This window comes from Columba livia, chromosome 3 (assembly GCF_036013475.1).
Source record: "Columba livia isolate bColLiv1 breed racing homer chromosome 3, bColLiv1.pat.W.v2, whole genome shotgun sequence".
NCBI classification, from domain to species: Eukaryota; Metazoa; Chordata; class Aves; order Columbiformes; family Columbidae; genus Columba; species Columba livia.
The window spans coordinates 40136192-40156985 of NC_088604.1; positions in this window are offsets into that span (position 1 = coordinate 40136192).

A 20794-nucleotide genomic window follows, 5' to 3' on the forward strand; every position below is an offset into this window, starting at 1 on the left:
AAATGGGTGAACAGAATTGTTATAGAGAGTATAATGATGTTTTTACATTCTCTCCTTACCCTTCATTGTTGCAATCATACCTTAATCTTGAGATATTTATCACTATCATTTAGTAATAAATCATAGAGTATCTGTAGTGATAATAAATGTTCTGAAATTTTCTTAATGTTGATGTGTCTTAACTATAGATATTGTTACAATTTCATTTTCAGTGGTAGCTCTGAAGATTTTAATAGAAGCATCTTCTGTAACTTAGCTACACAAAGAAACACACTGACTTGTTTTTGTAATGAAGATCTGGAGTCAATGAGTGAGGATGAATCACTTAAACTGATCATAATTCATTTGTCATTAGTCTGAATCTCAGAGAATAGAGTCACGGCCAATGACAATCATTCTTGGATTGTTGCTTAGAGTGCCTCTATGTTGCTTGTGAACATAACAATTGTTCAGTATTTTATGAGGCATGTATTGCATGGATCAAGATTTGAAGGTTCTTTCTCTATATCTGAAAACTTTGATAATAATTTCAACCAAAATTATCATATCTGATTATAAAGCACAGAACTGGTGGTGAATATATTGTTCTCTGTAAGATTTACCTATTTAACATAGGTTTATACTGATACTTTCCATGACCTTATAGAAATCTACTCTGATTAATTTGCTATAAAGCTTTCCTGGTTTGTTTGTTTGGTTGGCTGGTTGGTTCCTTTTGTTTGGTTGTTTTGTTGGTTAGTTAGTTCATTGGTGTTTTGTTTTGTTTTATAAATTGCTATAAGCAATTCACCAATTGAGGTTTTTTTATTATAGTTTTCTGTTATTTACCCTAGCACTTTGCAGCTGGAGCTCAATGCTGAGCATTATTTAGAGGATATAGCAACTTTATTTATATTGGTTCAAATGAATTTTTGTGCTATTTCTAAAATGTTCTTATAATTATAACATTAGTGCCTTTTTTTTTTTTTCTTCTTTTTTTTTTTTTTCCTTTTTTAGGTAGTTTGTCTGGAGTGCTCTGATTTAAGTTTTACAAAATGAAAATAACTTACAATAGAACAGATAGATTTATGTATGATGCACTTAACGATGTGGAAGGTCTTATCTCTTCAAATTTCTTTACTTAATTCTTTGTTATAATACTACTTTCAAGACTTGAACTTAACTGTGAATGTTCTTATCAATTCTTTTCTTTTGAAGAGTGACCTTAGAATCTGGTTCATTGCAAATACAGAAGAGCAGGCTAATGTGTTATCATATGTACAACCATGCGTATTATCAGAATACTAAAAAGTACATACAATGGTTTTCTAAAACTCCAGGCTTTCTTACTACTTAAAATGGGACAACACTTTATATTTTTTCTCAATAAGAGTTTGTTTAATCTTATCTTCTGGTGATGTTGAAAAATAAATGGTGAGAATAACACAGGAGATTTCAGCATATTGTAACAAAGTATTAAATACAGCATTTTGTGGATAACATCTAAACAATATTTTTTTCTATTTTTTATGAATATTCATGGCTTGATTAAGCCATTAATTCTTCACTGAAATTTACAGACATAGTTCTCAGCTGCTGGATAAACCCCTCTTTCTTATTATATAATATTAGATAGGCCTTTGAAGGTTCTGGTAAGATTTCTTTGCTTGTCTATAATCCAAGATGCTGGGTATGAGGGGCTGGTGGCCTGTAAGTACCTTAAGCTGACATATACCAGCACTGCCAGAAACGATGCTTACTGCTCACACCTGCCCTCACTCCACCACTGTGCAATGAACCACACTGGAAAACTGATGGAGCTGAAAAATAACTGTTTCCTTCTGTGTGAGTTTTCATCAGGATCAATCTCTTAGTTCTTTCCACCACTACAAACTTATGCTGGCAGGAGGAAGGATGTGGTATGGAGACCAGACTGGGTAACTTAGGATGCTACTAGCAGCAGTAGCAGCTTTAAAAAAAAAAAAACACAAAAAACACAAAACAAACAAAAAACCCAAACAAGCAAACAAACAAACAAACAACAACAACAAAAAAAGACAAAAACCACAAACAAACAAACAATTTGAAGGTTCTGCTTTTCACTGAGTGGTTTTTATCCATCTTTCCATTAATTTCCTGCTTTATTTTGCAGGATTAGTCCGCTAATAAAGTGCAGTATAGTTTCCCTGGTTTTCCACTGTAAATTACTCTCAAAGTTGTGTATTTGCTTTAAATTAACAATATTTGAATGAAAAATTATTGGGTGACGTATTTTGCTTGAATATGAGTAAAACCAAGGACATGTTTTCAACTCTGACATAGATGGAGGTGAGGGAAGAGGAAAAGTGTGATGGTGGGGGAAAGAGGTTTTGCAGCTGTGTAATCACAGCTGCATCACAGGATGCAGGAGGCAGCACTGCTGTTGATTGTGAATGGTGAACCTGAGTGCCCTTAGAACACCTGCATCTCAGTATAATTAGTAGAGTGCTTTTACTTTTAGAAAAGAATTACACATTTTTAACTGTCTAAAAGGTAGGTGGTATAAATCATGCTGTGGAGGTGACACTACTTCCCCTGAGTTTAGACTAGGCAACTAACTTTTTAATGATGATGTTGCACAGACATGGACAGAGCATTTGCTAAAATCTGATTCCCTGGGATCTTGGCACAGGTTAATGCTTACCTGGGGAATCAAATCTGTTGAACAGGGCAGTCAGTGGTTGTCCAGACAGTGACAGGTATCTCCATTGCAAGGGTCCTTGCAGCAGGGTCTTCAGGCATGTTGGTTGAGACTTCCCAACCTACTGTTCTGCTCAGTTCTAGCAGTCCACCTGTTACTGGTCCTGAGTGACACCTCCATCATGTGCAAGTTCCACTGCAATGGATTATTTCAAGCTACCGATAAGACACCTCCTAATTCTCTTAACTGTCTGCAAAAGACTGCACCATTGGACTTATCTACATACAGTTTGATCACTTTTGCAGCAGGAATCTCCTGAGAGTCTTGGAGTTAGCAAGTTTCTCCACTCAGGATGTTAATCAACATATTTAAGCATAGAAATTGGTTTAGGTGCTGCAGGGTTTCCTGGGGGAAATTTTTGAGGCAGTCTGAAATTTCTACCAGAAGAGCTTCTGCACCAATTGGTCAAATTCTTAGTTTAGAGGGTGGTTAGGAGTTCAGTCAATCGTTGTCTCAACTCAACCTACTGTCTAAATTATTCCATTATCTTCTCTACATCAATGTCTACATAGGGAGCTTCTGGATCACCCAAGGAGTTAATGACTTGAGTGTACTAGCTGTGTACACAGGCCTGTTACCCAGCAACACCACAATTATAACTAGAGGACAAGCTTGAATTTCATACTTCATTTTATACTTAAGTTCTATATCTTTTACTGAAGTTAAAAGATGAAACTCAACACTTCAGTAACTAGCAATGCCTGAAGAGAAAGACTCTAATTTCTCATCATGTATTTACTGAAATGATTTTAAACTAGACTTTTTAAATCCTATTTTTTTACATTTATTGAATTCAAGCTGTCTTCATAGAAAATACAAAGTGCTTAAAAATATAAATCTAAACACTAACAAATTTTAAACCTGATCTGTTTTCCTTGTTTAAGTAGGTTCTTGCTGAAAAATGAAGAAAAGGTCTTATGCACATGCTTTTTCTTAAGAGCATTGAATATTGTGCCTACAAACTATCAAGCTAAAGCATAACAAAAGTTGACAAAAAAGTTTTATGTAGCTGATGATTCTTACATGATCAATATTAAAACACACTAGTGCTGCTGCCTTCCAGTAGTGCCTAAATTAAGCAAGTGTTTACTCAATGAGACCAAAGTCACAAAATTTTATAATTCCAGTCTAATTAACCAACTGTGATCACTTATTGATTTGCATTTAGCTTTTTATAGGTCATGGTAAATCAAAGTCAAACCACTTCCTTCTATTGTAGCAAAGTCACTTAAAGTTTATTCAGAATTAAAAAAAAAATACATTATTTGATAGAAATTTTTAGGTTTTTTTTGGCCATTGTTTAATTGTTTTGCTTTTCAAATATAACACTAAAATCAGGAAGCCTGAAAATAACATTAAAAGACAAAGAGCTTGGTGTATTCTTAATCTAAGTACTCAGACAAGAAATTAACCTCTATTTTTTTGCCTCTGGCACAGGCTGAGGCAGTGTGACTACAGACAGTTTGTGTTAAAGGTAACTTCAGCATCATTTATACCTCCATTCACCTGTTAGAACAGCTGAGCTCATCCATGGTCACAGCTCCAGAGTACAAATAAAAAGACCACCAGTTGATTACAGTTAGGTACATCCAAGAGGGTATAGGGGAGGAACAGAGCAAGACAGATACATCTTATGAAGTTTATGTCCGTTGGACATAATTTGGGGACATTGCATCTGGTCATCTCAGTCAATGGGATGTTGTCATGCACAATTTGTAATTGAATGTTATGAATTTATGACAATTCTAGTTTCATATTTTGTCATATAGCTCATACAGCATCAGTATTGATGTCAAGAGAAGTAAGGAAAAAAAAAAAAGACAAGTCTCTCGACTGTCAAATCACTGCCTCACAGCTGTTGATGTGCTTTACCTGCATCTTAGCAGTCACTACAAATCTGGAACTTGAGTGCTCCTAAATCACTTTAGTAGCTTCTTTTAACAGGTATTTCTGAAAATAAACATCCTAACTGAGATGTTGTTAAAGCTGGCTTCTTAATCTCAAGGCCTTATTGCCTTGTTCCTCCCTGCAGAATATCAGCAATTTCCACCGACTTTAATAGGGGCAGTTTGTGTCCTGCAACGAACAAAAAGACCCTGGGAGCATTAACTAAAACAGCTTTAACACAGAAAACTGTAACTGAGGTCATCTTAATTCAGCTAGTTTACACTTTACTGGCCTTAGATGAACCAATTTGAGACCTATGACCTTAACGGAAGGATTTCTCAATTGATGCACTGTTAACTGATGCAAAGTCTACCTGAGATAGCCTTAGGAGCTCTATGTGAGTGTTTGACCATACTACATTAAATGTGACATTCTTTTGGCTTTAGCAGAATCAGATATTCATATGAAACTTCTCTAAGCAAGCAATTATAATTGAGATAGAATTTAACCTTTGGGGTTTAAGTCAGTTTTTGAGTGGAAGGAAAAAAAGTAGTAATGAATTCTGATGTAAGTGTACTAAAATTTCAAATTATGAACTTTTATTGTGACATCAATATAATTATGTAAGATCAATGGCTGCATTTATCCTATTTATCCTACTAAATAGAAGAGAATCAGAGACTGACCCTTGCCCAAAAAAATCAGCTAGTATGTATCCCTAAAATTTGGAGCTAGAACCATCCCTATAAAAGATACAGTTTGGAAGTATTTTTGAAACTCTGAATCAAAGCCAAGGATTCAGTTAACAGTTAAGAATACAGTTGATCAGAGATTATGTTCAGGATTCAAGCTTTTCCATATTATTTTTGCAGAGTTGTATTTGGCCCCCCAAGCATTACATCTCCAGCTGGCAATGTAGGGTGGTTTTTGATATCTATTATGGCTTCTCAGCCTGAGTCTACCAGCTCAGAACCTCATGACTATGTGGTGTGGTCAACATAGGACAGACAAGTGGTTTTCAGCTCATTCCTGTGGTAAGCTGTACTACCTGATAGAGGGTGAGTGAGCTAGAGGAGTCCCAGGGTTGGAGAAGTCAATATGGGAAGTGAGTGTCACAAGCAAAAGGAAGGATTTATGACTGTCTTGGATCTTTGTTTCCTAGGAATGTTTCCCAAACATTTTCCCTCCTCTCACTAACAACTGAGTCTAAGAATTTAATCTAGCCATAGTAATTCACTACTATATTTTTTTGAAGTTGTAAGAGAAAAAGGGACAAATGTTACACAGGAAATAAATAATATATAGCAAATGTTTTAAAGTAATAATGTAAAATATGTTTTCCCAATATGTGTGTGTGAAATGCCAAGCAGACCCACACAGCTCAGGAATCTGTGCACATGTAATTCTGAGTTCTAGCTGCACATCAGGCATTTGGCCTTTAAACACATGGACAGTTGAAAACATTTGGACTTTATTGCATTGTTACAGATGCTAAAGTAATTTAATGACTCCTGTAACAGAACCTCGTAATCAAATGTTGTATGCACAGGTTTAGGGAAGAAACAGAAGAGAACAAATATGAAATTCTGACTTCTCTTCCCATGCAAAAATCCAAGTTTTTTTTTTTTTTTTAAATTTCATTCGATCAAGATTGCTAATCTCAAAATTGTGTATTAGGCTATGCACCAGAATTTAAGTTTTTGTTCTAATGACCAGACCATGTTTTGTGGTTTTAACATAGGTTGTTGATTTTGGACTGCTGAGTGTGCCTGTTTATAACAGACAGAGGGGTTGGCTGTAAACCCTTACGGTGCCCTTCGCTTACAAAACTCGCTTTGCAGAAATGGCACCTTTGGTGTTACAGATGAAGGTTGTGCTGTTGCTGTTGCATTATTTTCTCTCAGAACGGTATATTTATTTTTTTCTGCCTAATTTTCTTCTTCTGTGTTGTATTAGTTAAATTCTATTACCAGTTTAACATGATACTTGCTTTATGAAAATTTTATTCTTATAAATTATCATACACCTTCTCTATACATAAATATGTTTATTTTACAATAATAGTTAGTTGTTCTTAAGAAAAATGCCAAAACATGCATGCAGATATTACAGAATCACGGAACCACAGAATCACAGAAGAGATAGGGTTGGAAGGGACCTCTGAAGATTGTCTAGTCCAACCCACTTGCTAAAGCAGGTTCACCCAGAGCAGATCACACAGAAATGCAACCAGGCAGGTTTTAAATGTCCCTAGAGAAGGAGACTCCATAACTTCTTTGGGCAGCCTCTTCCAGTGCTCTGTCACCCTCAAAGTAAAGAAGTTTCTCCTCATATTTAGATGGAACCTCCTGTGCTTCAGTCTGTGACCATGGCCCCTCATCCTATCTTTGAGCACCCCTCAAGAGTCTGATCCCATCCTCTTGACACCCACCCTTGAGATGTTTATACGTATTGATAAGATCCCCTCCAAGTCTTCTCTTCTCCAGGCTGAATAGACCCACCTCTCACAATTTCTCCTCATAACAAAGATGTTCCAGACCTTCTGGTCATCTCTGTAGTCCCTTACAGAGAGCTTCACCGGAGTTCTGAGAAACGAGTGCTTAACCAAGGTTTCTCATTTTGTCTCTCAAAACACATTATTTTCCACCTTGAACTTTTAAAATATTTATGGTAATGATCAACATAGTATAGGGCTGGGCTGCTCATTCATCTGTTCATCTATCTTTATGTATTTGGCCATTTGGGAATATAATGGAAAACAGTATTCTCTTGCTTGATGGTATATTGACACTGCAGACTTCTGCCAGAATAGCCATGTCAGTTGGGGTAGATGAGGTGTGATTTGAGACTGATTTAGCTGTTGCAGCAAAAACGTATCAAGTAGACTATAGTGACAGAACTGCACTTTTGCAAGCTTTCTGTGAGAAAGGTATGTTTTGCCAGATGTAATAAAGATATGTGACCATAGTAAGGGAGTTTTACTGCCATGATGTAACAGTCTAACTACTTAGAAAGTACAGTTATGGTAAACATAAGTAAACATAGCCATTGTAGCAACAGGCATGATTATCTGCTCTTTGTGGTGTGCTTTTTTGTTTTGTTTTGTTTCAGTTTGGTGGGTTTTTTTGAATGGCAAAATAGAGGCAGGTTTTCAATGACACAGAAATCCATGGCAAACTTTTTAATGTTTCTGCATCTGGGAATTTCCATGCATATCAGAGGAATAAAAGGCTTCATAAAACCTCAAAGACTGAGTACATTTTGCCTTCTGGACTGTTTGTCTATTGGATCCTGCTACATTGGTAGGTTATTTGTCAGGAGTTTATTCTTGTAAGAAAAAGAGCCAAACAAAAGTTGGCTTATAAGTGCTTTAGTATGGGAAACCTATTAAAACAAATAACTTGTTTAGTCCACCTGCATTCTATGTATTCTTTCTGAAGTTTATTCTAAATAAGATGACATACAATCCTACAGCCTGTTTCTGTTTCCAGGAGTGAATTTTTCAGTAGCATTTAGGATCTCATGGTGATCTTAATCAAATGCAATTTTATTGAATTTGTAACTGTATTTGAGAATCCAACATCAAGCAGACTCACTTTACCTCAGAATACAGGTAATGCATTTTAGGTGTTGAGACAACCATTTTAACAAGCTTTTGTTGAATTCCTGTTCTGTCATTGTGATAGCCAGAAAATGTTAATGGAAGGAAATCTCATGAGAGATAACTCCAACAAGGACCCCCTCCTTCTTGGATGCTGTGTTGGGTGAGGTCTGGGGCTCCGGCAGCACAATATGTTCCTCCAGAAAAAAGTATAAAGGGGTTCTTATCCAACAAGGATGAGATTTTCATGATGGGCAAACCATACACTTTAAGGAGAAAAATTCTGAGCTCAGGAAGAGATGGAAACAGATGAAAAATCATTTATCTGTCTTTTCAGAAAGGTTAAAAAAGAAACGAACAAACAAACAAAAAGGACGGAAGAATGGACCTAAACCAACTCCAGTGAGAGAAATAAACTCAATATCTACTGTATTTTTGGAGACATGTTACACAAATAAATAAATACCAGATCTGAATACAAAAAGTAAATTTAAACAATAATTTGCTAGTCATGCTTAGGTTTTTTCTTAGATTAAAAAAAAAAACAACCCAAAACCAACAACTAGTAGTTTCGTAGACAATTGCTTTTTCACAGCCAGATTTTTAAGAAACCTTGTATCAGGTTGCTTTATGCTTTATTAGTCTACATATTTTCAACTGGAACTCATGATAATACATTTCTGATGAGATATAATGGTTCAGACTCTCAAGTCCAATCTGTTTTCTTATTCTGTTACTTTTTTTTTTTCTCATTTTGAATACCTTATTTATGCACATATTTTGTTATTATGTCATACTCTTCTCCTGGTTCTGAGATAAAATTTTCAAGATCAAATGTTATTATGAGTCTAGGTATTCTGGCTTTTGTTTATTTTATTTTTATTAAAATGATGAATGCTTTTATACTCCATTTTTGCTTTGAGGCTATTGAAAAGGTAGACATGATATCAGACAATTAACTTACAGAAAATATATTCTCTGGTATTAGTAGGTGTCTAAGCACCTACCAGTCACAATTTTCATCTAGGTATTTTAATCTTCATTGGCAGTTTTTATTTAATGTACTTTCACTTACCTACAACTGGGCACATTATCTTTTACATTTCTGTTTATCACAAGGGACTATTTCTGTCACTCTTTTTTTTTTTTTTTTTTTTTTTTTTAAATCCTTTAGGAAAAAAAATAGTTACAATGGATTTATTGACTTTGGATTTTTAAAGCTCACATTTTGCCTTGTAAAATTACAGTAATTATAGAAATGCAAGTGAATTCTCAAGTTTTTCTTTATATCTGCTAAGGTGGAGAGTTTCTGTAAGGTTTTTGACTGTATGTTATACGACTGAGATGAAGATTACTTTAAGGTGATTTTTGTGTCTCAGCCAATAGAGACTTCCTGAAGGATAACTAGATTCCGCATAAGTAGGCAAAGGATCCTTAACGTTTCATTTTTTATTTTTTTTTTTTTTTTCAGAACAGCACCCATCATAATTTAAACTGACAAAATCTTAGAAAGGTTCAAATACTACAACTTCACCCAACTGATTGTATTGTCAACAAGAACATGAAGCAAAGAAAATTCCAGGAAATTCCTTCTGTGGAAGTTCTTCTAATTTTTTATTTACTTATTACCCATCACAAGGTTTATTTTAATATTCCTTATTCTCTGAAGTTCTGTCCTTCGTAAGATCAGGGGCTGAAGTCTATCATATAGCCAAATTCTTCCTTATATGCCTACAGTGGAGTTAGTAGACCTTAATTATGTAGGCTCTTACCATCAAGTCTAAGCCACCTGAACTATGCAGCTGTGAAATTCAACCCAAGTTACCATACCAAGGCAGGTGCTTTTCTCCATTCACTTCTGTGGAAGAGATGAGTTTGGAGATGGAAGATTAGGTTCAGTGATTATACTACAATTACCCAAAGTACCCCATATTTTGAAACTGAGAATCTCTCAGATTTTAACTGTTAGAGATCCTTTCTGTCAGTCAGAAAAGTTACCATAGTTAGTAGTATAATAAAAGTTTTCCTTGCCTGATATTCAAGGAGGTAAACCAAGATACAGGTTTTACCTTGCACAAATCAGTATAGAGTAACCGAGAAGGGAAGATCTTATGGAAAGACCCACTGGACTACTGTCATGAGGCTTTACTGGCATGCCTCCCTTGACAACCTGAAAGGAAGCAATTCTGAATTTTCTTCTTTTGTAAAGAACGTTAGCAGAAATAAACAGTAATTTCATAATTGTATCTCAGGAAAAAAATGCTCATCAGGATTAGGATATAAACAGATCCAATAAAAGGAATAAAATACACAAGAAACAGAGGATTTGTGGTCCTTTCTTTTCCTCTTTCTAAAATTTGTTGCACATATTGTTTAGATATTGGACATTACATAGTTAATTGACCCCTTTCTGTGGATGGGTGAGAAATTTTTGCCTCTGTTAATGTAGCATTCTGGAGCTCATAGTCTGCATTTGCATTTACAGTCATAGTGAGCAAATATTGTTTAGGATCACAATTTCTTCTTCAGCAAACACTAACACTAAAGGAATTTTCTCTGGTAATAAAACAGATATATACTGCACCTTAGTGTCTATTAAGGCTCTCCAGTTATCACCATTAAATACTAATTAAAGAAGAAATGTAGCTATATAAATATACTGTCACATATTACATTGCGTATGTAAATACATAGCCATATAACAAGTCTGCTACATGTCAGAATTTTAAAAATGCCAGACCTCTACTTTGCTTCCTTATGTATAAGTATCATATAGCCTTTCATTATTTTAGTGCATACTATTATTTTTGGCCCCAGTTTACAGGTACCACTGAAAAACATTGGCAATTATACAATATAAGCTCATTCTTAACACTTAAAATATATATCAGCATGATATATGTATTTATGCTCTCTTTCCCTGCTTAAGCAGGAAGAATTTTGTCAAAGTGTTTTGAAATGAAAATATCTTGCATTATTTTATTTATCCAAAGAGTCATTCAAGATGCTGAAGAATATCTAGAACTGTGAGCAAATCCATAATTGATGTAATCTAGCAAAAGAGATGGGTTGCCAGGAGAAATGACACCTGAAAAATGGGTTCTGAAAGTCATGCATGGAGTGTGCGATGGATGAGGCACATGCAATTAGCATCCAGTCTGATTTTTTTCCTTCACAAGACGTTGATACTGTTTATATGCCACTGAAGGTGTCAAGTCAGCTCTGTGCCTTCAGGAAAGTAGCTTTGTGTTCATGTAGCAGGTCTGAGGCACTGGAGCTTCTGAAGGAAGAATACAAGACATTACATTTGTGACCTTTTGGCTTCTTGAGGAAGACCTGGACATTAGAAGTCTGAAGAAATAACTCTCTTAAGGTATTAAGATGAAAGAATGTAAAAATTCAGTATTATCAGGACCCATCATTTACATTGTGACAGAAAATGTCACTGAAATGTATTTTAGCAGGAAAATTCCCTTCTTTTTTTCTAACATGATGATAATTCCAACTTAGTGTAGTAATGCTCAAATCAAACAGTCTCCTTCTTTAGCTTTGTAATTTGAATAGGATTAAAGACTTTCAATAAAATTGAATGGTTGTTGTATCAAGTCTGATGTTAGCTCCATAAAACCGCATTCTTTTCATGCAAAAATGTCAGAGAATTCTACCCATTTTAGTTTTAAAAGTCTCTTATATCAGTGCAGTGTCTGAACAGATGAAGTAAACAGTGTGAGAACATCTTTAAGCACCAGGCATGTTTGAAATGTGTGATAAAGGTAGCAGTGATCACATAAATAATACTATGGCGTTATTATCATATCATTATTTTTAGATCTAAAGGGAAAATAATTGAGCAGTGTTTTTAAACATCATATAATTATTGATAAAATATTTACCTGAAAATGACTCGAGCTTGAGTGGTCACACCACAGTTTGTCACTGCACCTTTAAGCAGGTTAACAGCAACCTGGCTTCAACTCATAAAGTTTTTTTTTCCCTTCCTGCCCACAGCAAGAATCTCTCTGTGAGCGAGTAGGTTGTTTTACACCTGAAACCATAATTTGAGACAAAGAGAGGTAGTGTAAAACTTGAAAGATTTTTTGATTGTTTTGCTACTGGAAAACAAACAAACAGGTCATCATGCTGGCTACTATAACCAGAATCAATAATTTGAAATTCACTATTAATTAATTTGTAAACATTTGTCTTTATAAGTCCTTATAACCAATACTACCACAACAGTCCAGATCTTCAGAGAATGAGTTATCCCACTCTGTTTGAGAAAAAAGTTGTAGAATGCAGATTCACTATTCAATTGTGCTACAGTTAGAGGCTTATGACTGAGTTAATGTCTAAAATCTGCTTGTGTTTATAGGAGAAGAAATACCTCAGAAAGGCAATCTGAGCAGCACAAATCATATACTATCCACTGTGTGGTATTGGCAAGAGAAATATTTGAAATGTCTTTTTCTCCAGTACTTAAATTCTTGCATGAAGGCTGAAGGAAGAGGTATGTTAGATAGCACTGATATCCCCAAATATACTCTAAAAAATAAGAGATGTTGATAGAACAGCCTCTTCTCACTTTTGTCAGCCATGTACTTAAAATACTATCTCAGCAAGGAGAATCTTTAGTTCAAACGCTTTTTTGCCGTCTCAAAAGAATTCTCTACCCATACAGCTGGAAAAAAAAAAAGGTAGAAAAATGCACTCAGCTTCTTCTGACACTGTGCACTTTCAAAATGCCTTGGGCCAATATGAAAGGACAAATCAACAAATTGTCAGGAAACTAATGATTCTTACCTTTCAAAAGTCCAGTTTTATTTCCTTTTCCTGGACTCTGGAGTATAAATGTAAAACAATTCCTACAGCAGATTTTATTATAAAAGTAACAGCAAAAAGCAGATCTACTATTTACTATTTACTGCAGAAACTATTTCACAAAATTTTAAAGCACTTTCTAAAAGAAGTTTCTTTTTATATTCTACTGCTGAGTTCTTCCTTGAATGTTTGATAACAAAGTTGACATACTGCAACATCACTCTATTTCTACACACCAGTTGTATGTCTAAGATCAGAATAACAAAATAAGTGAATATTTATTAATTGCACAACTATGCAGTAGACAATTTCTAATATTGGCTAACAAATTAGACCCTAAACTAACTGACCAGAATTACCATCTCAGCCGAGACTGACCATTAGAGAAATGATGTCAACAATTCATTCTTCTTATAGACATGTTTAGTTCTACATTTTCCCTTTAAAATCACTGTCCATTCTCACATTTTCAGCAGAATTATGGAATGGCCTCAGAACTATTTTTGTTGTATTTAGTAAAGCTTTGTTCAGTTTCCCAAGCTTGCAGGACCTGTAAAAAGCTTAAAAAGCTGACCTGTAAAAACCAGATTATTTTCAGGATGATTCATGGGAAGTCATGGTCCATCATTAACAAAAAAAAAAAATGTAATAAGAGACTTGTTCCATTATGTCTGTAGTTCCACTAATACGTTAATACTAATACCATGAAAGAAATGCAGAGCATGTATTAATAGTTCCTGTGGAGAGATGCAAGTAAGTAAGCATAGCCATTGCAAGCCATATTTCTAAAATGAATAATAGTGAAAAATGAAAAATGAAAAATTGCCCATCAGTGGGATCTTCTACCCTCTAGAGGTACCTAGTTCTTTGTAATGACTACTGAGGAAAATAAATGCTCCTTGAGGTTGAAGGTGCCTAATCTGTGGAAAATGAATTCTGCCTTTGTGGGAAAATCAAACATCGAGAAATTCGACATTGACAGCATAAGGGCTTGATAAAGATTGAGATTTAACAGGAGATAGAATCAAGGAATAGAACTTGAAAAGAGTGAAACTAACTGTCGGATAACTAGGGACTAAAAATTGTGGCCATGTTTTGGCTATTTGTGTAGAGTCATAATGTAATCCTAACTAAGCAAAATGGTGATCAGCATACAAACTGAAAGGACTGAATTTTGAAAAGGATAAAATATAGGAGATGGATTCAGAGACTACTTGTACTTTTAATCATCTATTGGTCCTTACACTGGGACAGGCCAAATAAGAGATCTATGTTGTACAAAGACAAATGAGAACACTAATAAACTTATTACATGATAATAAATCTTCAACTAAGCTATTTCTTTCCATGCTGATAAGCAATTTTGCATAAGGAAAAGATCTGCTACTCTAAAATATAGTCTCTAGAGAATTTTGTACGAACTAATTACAGATTGGTGAAGAAAAATACAACAAAAGTGCTGACATAAACCTAAATAAGAGCATGCTAGGCTAAAATGCCTAAGTTGGATAACTTAACACATCTTTTGAAACTTTGCTCATCTATGTGTGTATTATTGGATTGGAAGCTGACATAGCTGTTTTCAGCCCAGCAATGTAACCAATTAAATTTAATGCTACATATAATGATACAAATGTGATTAATGTGTCACATTAAGGTGAGTATCCTATGCATTGTACTTCCACATAGTAAGAGTAGTTTCTGCACCATGAAGCTTAGGGATTAAGTAATAGAGTAATTGTGAGTGTTATCTATTTAGTACAGTGCAGGACTGCAGTGGGAGATTATTCAAAATGTCCAAGAAAATTTGGTGGAAAGCTGAGAAGTGAGCTAAGAACTTCTTGGTGTCTAGTTAGTGTCTTGAATTTCTCCCATTTTACTATTTTTTTTTCTGAGACTATCACACTAATGTGATTTACTTTCTCATTATTTGTCTAAATAACCTCAAATAGGTTTTTTTCGGGCTAAGGTAGGTCCTGAGCCTTCAAACGCAATGCAAGATTAGCAGTGCTTACTTGCATAGAGAAAAGAGCTGAAGCTAAATTTATGAAACGAGTATTCAAGAAATCTAGTTTTGAATACACCACTGCTAATGATGAAATACAAAACAGAACAAATGACTCCCTACTTATCCATTATGATAACTTCTTAATTCAGTTGGAAATAACAGACACACCTTCTAGGGCATCTTGACAGCTTGAGTTTGTCAAGAGAGGAGAACCACAGTTTGTGCAGAGCTGAAATTAAGTAGTAAAATGTGAAGGTAAGGTCTAAGCATATGTGCCAAGTCTAAATGTTAATAGCATACCACCTAGGTATTGGATTATTTGGATCACTACCTAACTTGGATACGATATCAATGACCTTTTTTTTGTTTTTTTCCCTCCAAGTATATAACTGGTAACTTGACTTCTCCTTTGGAAGAGTCTTGCTAAATATGCTAAGTGTAGATGTCCTTCTCTGGAAAATTCCTGTTGCTTGGGAGGATAGCCAGCAACTGAGCTGACATGATTACCATCTACTTCTGTAACATGCGGTCACCATTAGAACAAGGGTCTGTGTTTCTTGAGAGGAAAGATGGAGACTGTTGACAGAGACATCTTTGAAAGGGGAGGAATGGAAGTTGCATGAATGTGGTTTAAAAGCAGCAAGGGCTGTCTCTTTTTTTTCTATAGAGGATATCAGTTCTTTCATATAATGGAAGAAAAAGCAATTAGGTAAACACGTCAATCATTGAACTAAGGAAGTTTCATGCCTGTAATCATACGGGCACAGAGGGGGTGTTTCTGTTGTTGTTTTCTACATGCAAAGATAATATCTGGGAGAGCTCTACTCATGAAAGCAGCACAGATTGGACTTCCCACTATACATTTATTTTCCTACTTCCTTGTAAATGCATGTGGTCTTCAGCTTAAAAATAATCTATGCAAAGTTAAATATTTATGAAAAAAGTTTCACTTTAAAAATATAATCTACACTTTTATCATGCATGTTTATGCTAGATAAGAGGAAATGTATTTTTAGTCAAATGGAAAAGCATCAATGTTATGTTTCCTGTAAAGAGAGTAAATTCTTTCACTTAAATACAATGTGCAGGAAGTCTCCAGGGGCTCCAAGATCACTTAAACAATCACCTTTCTGACACAGCTGCCAACCCTCTTTTGACTTTAAGAGAAGCAGCTCCGCTGTTTTCTGGAGTGTCTGATCTCTGCTAGACAGATTACATGGAGACACATTCCAAAGTTTAATCTCTACTTGACTGCGTTTCTTGAAAAAGATAAATGAGAGACTTCCAGATCAGCATTAAAGTTTGAGATTCTGACCTTTTTATTTCAAATTATGAGAAAGGTATAAAAGCATTAGACCTAGAATCTAGGTCCCTACATATACACACAACACCTGAAGAAATATTTTCATTTACAAAAGGACATTGTAAATGTTATGAATTATTACACGATACGTGCTCTACTGCTCCTAATATTGCAAACACTTGCAAAAGTAAAGTTGAAGAGCAAATTGATTGAGCACTAGTAGCAATAGTTTCAATTAAGGCAATTATCAATTTAATCGTACACATATGATTTTGCAGGAGGAGAAATTTTATTTAAAAAATAATTTTGTAAAAAGCTTTAGCATGTCTTCATCAATATTCCATTCCTTCTATGTCCTATATCTAAAGAAAAACTGAAAAGGAATTTGAACCCATTGTAGTTCTCATTTTGTGAATGCTAGAGCAGAGAGAGTAAAGAAAATGTGAAATAGAAAAGTGTATTCACGCCTTTATAAAAAGAAATCAAAACAGAAAATCAAAATGGAATTGCAAATGGAGCCTGTTTGCACAACAGTTTTATATGGGCCCTGAGATTAAATTATAATTATAAATAATAGTCACTTCTAAATAATAAATACCCACTTTACAGAACTTGCTGAAAACTCATTTGAAACAGATCTTTGGGATTTGTTCCTTTATACAGCAGTGTATTTTCTTGCATTTAGTTAAATATAAAAAAAGGATGAAATGGAAGTGTTTCCAAAAAGTACATTAAAAAAGTAACATAAAGTGAAAGTGCACAAGCAGAATTAATTTATTCCCTGTCTTAATTATTAGTAATGAAAGTATGCTGTAAGATAAATCGTACTGTTTCTCACTGTTCGTATGATCTACATACACCTAATATTTTAGCAGAGAAATATTGAAATATAAGACTTGTACAAGAAATTACTGCTGACTTGCCAAGATAATAATAATAATTATTAGTTTTCAATAGGATAAATAGTCATGAGGTATTAGACATGATTGGATTTCTACTAAGCAAAAGTAAGGTATCTGTTTACAGAAGAGGACCCAGAGGGGAAATAGAGATGTACAAAACCCTGTTTGATTTATACAGTTCTGTGAATTAGAATACCAGCCTGGGTTTCTCATTACAGTTTTATAGTCAAAATAATAACAAATGTTCTCCTGCATCAACTGACCAATTCCAAGTAATAACTTGTTCATCTCAAACAAGAGCTCCTTTGGCTTCTAGTGCCAGTTTAACAGTTACTGTGCAAATACAGAAAATTATATTTTTTTTGCTATCTGATCTGTATTACTAAGGAAATAATTAACATAGGTTTGCAATCTTTCCCGCAGGAAAAATTCTAGATGTATTCATCTGGATTTTCTAGGGGCTTTGGTCTCCTGACAAGGATGCCAGTGATATCTTCTCTTAAATTCTGTGAAGTTGTGATCACCTGCTCATGGGCAGATGCAGACATCGTTGCAGTCCTTGTGGTAATATAATAAAAGCTTTTATTTAAAATCCTCTAATGAGCCATTTAGGAAAGGATATGAGTAATATTTGAAATTCAGTGCATATGACCTTGACAGACAGCCAATACAGAACATTAGAGAGGAACACACTATGAAACCAATATGGAAAAAATAAGCATCCTTTTAAACATATCCTATTGAGTGGGAGTTTTTCTCTTCATCACTCATTCACAATGGAAATAAGTTGAGGTAAAATGAGAGTTTCCATATCCTCACATGTGGACCAGTGTATTCACCAAACCCCCATTTTATTTAATACAGTATTTTAAGAGGATCAAGATGGATTCACTGGAATGGCTTTGGTATGTATTCACCTACAAGTCCAAGAAGTTAAAGAAATGAACATCTGAAAAGGGTATACATGTTTAATTATCCCCTTGAGTGAAGCTCTTTTTTTTCCAGCTAAACATCTATAGTAGGTCACTGGAATGCTTCTGGCACCAGATTATAATGGCTAGAAGTCTCTTCTCTAACTCTCTGCAATTGTTTCACATGGATCCTAAATTACTTAACACTTTCTTGAATGGATTCCACTATAACTCAATAAAATGTGCTAAGGGGAACTGAGGAACAATACTGGAGCAAATGTGGTTTCAGCTGCCACCCACCCATTAATTGCTTCAGTGTCTGAAGTCTCCGACCTTTTAATCTTTGAGGCACTAGTAATATGTCCAAATGATTGGTTACAAGTTTTTAAAAATTGCCTTGTGTATATGCATTAGGAGCTCTTGGTAGACTGCAGCAGGAAGGAGTTGCTATAGAAACACCACCTTAACACATTCCATTCACTGATGGCTTTAAAGAGATACAATGGTCCCTGAATAACTACTACTAATCCACATGACACTTGAAAATTACTAGGTTTTTGATCTCAAAATTCTTACTTACAATGCCAGGGCAGCTCCCCCTCCTTTCCCACACCCTAGCCTCCCACCTTTCAATTCAAACCTTCTCAGATGGAACTTTGTTTGAATTTCTACTTCCATGTATTATTTTTTTCTGTTTTGTGAAGGTAGCTGAATTCAGCAGTGATCTGCACAATGTGAAGAATTCAACAGAATTAAATAAAATAATCTGCTTTGTCAGAAAAACCTGTGCCACCAACTGGCAAAACAAGTTGGGAACATCAGGTTAGAGTAATGCTTGGAAGAAATGAACCTTTTGCTTCCTGTAGTTTTCCCTGTGCGATTCAGACTGCTTGAAAACGAAGTCCCATCCGTTGATACAATTCACCTACTTTCCAGGATTTTTCTCCTTAACCTGGTAGGTGATGAAAGGTATTCTGTTAGCCTTTTGCTGTTCATCTTTAAACATCTACAACATTTAATCACTTGTGAGAGGATAGAAGTACATACATGGTGCAATTAATCTATTTTCTTGAGTATTATTGTGATACAGTATGAGAGTACAATCTCTGAAGTAAGCTAAACAGCTAAATCTACACAGGACTGTAATTAAATCAAGCCCATCTCATGGCCATTGCCTCAGTATAACATTAGACCATTCATTCAGGAGGTAGAAGATCTGACTTCTGGACTACCCTCAGCCTGGAGAGAGGTTTCAACCCAAAAAAAACCCACCATAATTGCCATTTTGTCCCACTCAGACTGTTTCTTTCTCTGTAAAAATAAAAACAAAAGTGCACATGATTATGATTAGGGAACTTACCTAAAATAAATTGTCCTGAATTGTCCTCTAAGGGCAATGAAGGGAAGACTTCAGCAAGATCTTCCTGTGCTGATGCTAGATATCTGCTTTCCTCTGTTGACTAAGATGACAGATGGTTATTTTAGATTATGTCAGTTAGTGACTTTCTCCTTTCTAGATGTGAGCATATAATATGCCATTTGGGTTATAACTGGGCAAGATATCTAAAGAAAATGGTAAGAATTCCAAACTCCAGATTAATTTTCTTTGTTATAAAATTACCAATCTTGTAACTAAAAGAAAACTTTTTTTTTTTTTTAATTTGGCCTATAAATGCTTGAAGAATCATTCTCTCTATGAGAATTTTACATTTAATTGGTGTAGAAAAAAATTGTCAGAAGCAGGAAAGAACTTCAAACTATTAATATCTAATAAAGGAACCCACCTATTCAGATATTTATATGCAATGTTTTTATTTTGTTGTCTCATTTCAGTAGGGAAAACAGTGAAGCTGCTTTGACTTAATTTATATGCTATCCTAACTTTTCATATGGCTAACAGTATGGAAAAAATCTACTGTATTTTTAAGATTCAATAAGAATTGTCTTTTAGCAGTTCTGAAATGTCTTATTTTCTGGAAATAAGACGTATTCATATAGAAATGGAATAACTTATGTATTAGTAGTAGCAGAACACTGTTATCACACACACCCACACACACACACACCAAAAAAGTATGCAAAAAAGGAAGAAAATACCTTCCTGGTTTAATGATTTAAAATCCTTAAATCCATCTGGTTTTGTGTTTTTTCTAAGCAATGAGAATGAATTGCAAGGAATGAAAATTTTCCATGAAGATAGTTTCATTTATTTATGAACAAGAGCAACCTTGTTTGATAGATTAGGCTGAAAATCACAGACATGTGCCAGAATGTCAGGTTCTTTAACTTCATGTCATCTCACCTTATTTAAATGAGACACAAACAAGTATGGTGTTAAAAAATGCCAGTAGTTTTTGTATGAACCCTGCATAGGCTGATTTATACAGTATTAATAACACCTGGGGGAATTATTTTTCTTCGAAACTTAGATGAGAGCTTTCTCACCACCATTTACTATCAGGAAGCATTTTGTGGTCTGATGGAACAAAAATAATCTCCTGTTGTATTATTTCTCCTCTACTTTTGAACTTTATTTCCCGTTTCAGAGATGCCTTGATGGTACAAAAACCCACTTTGTAGTGAGAGTGCACGGTCTTCACTTCCCTTTCCTGTTAAACCGTTGCTTTATTATTCACCCTAAGAAC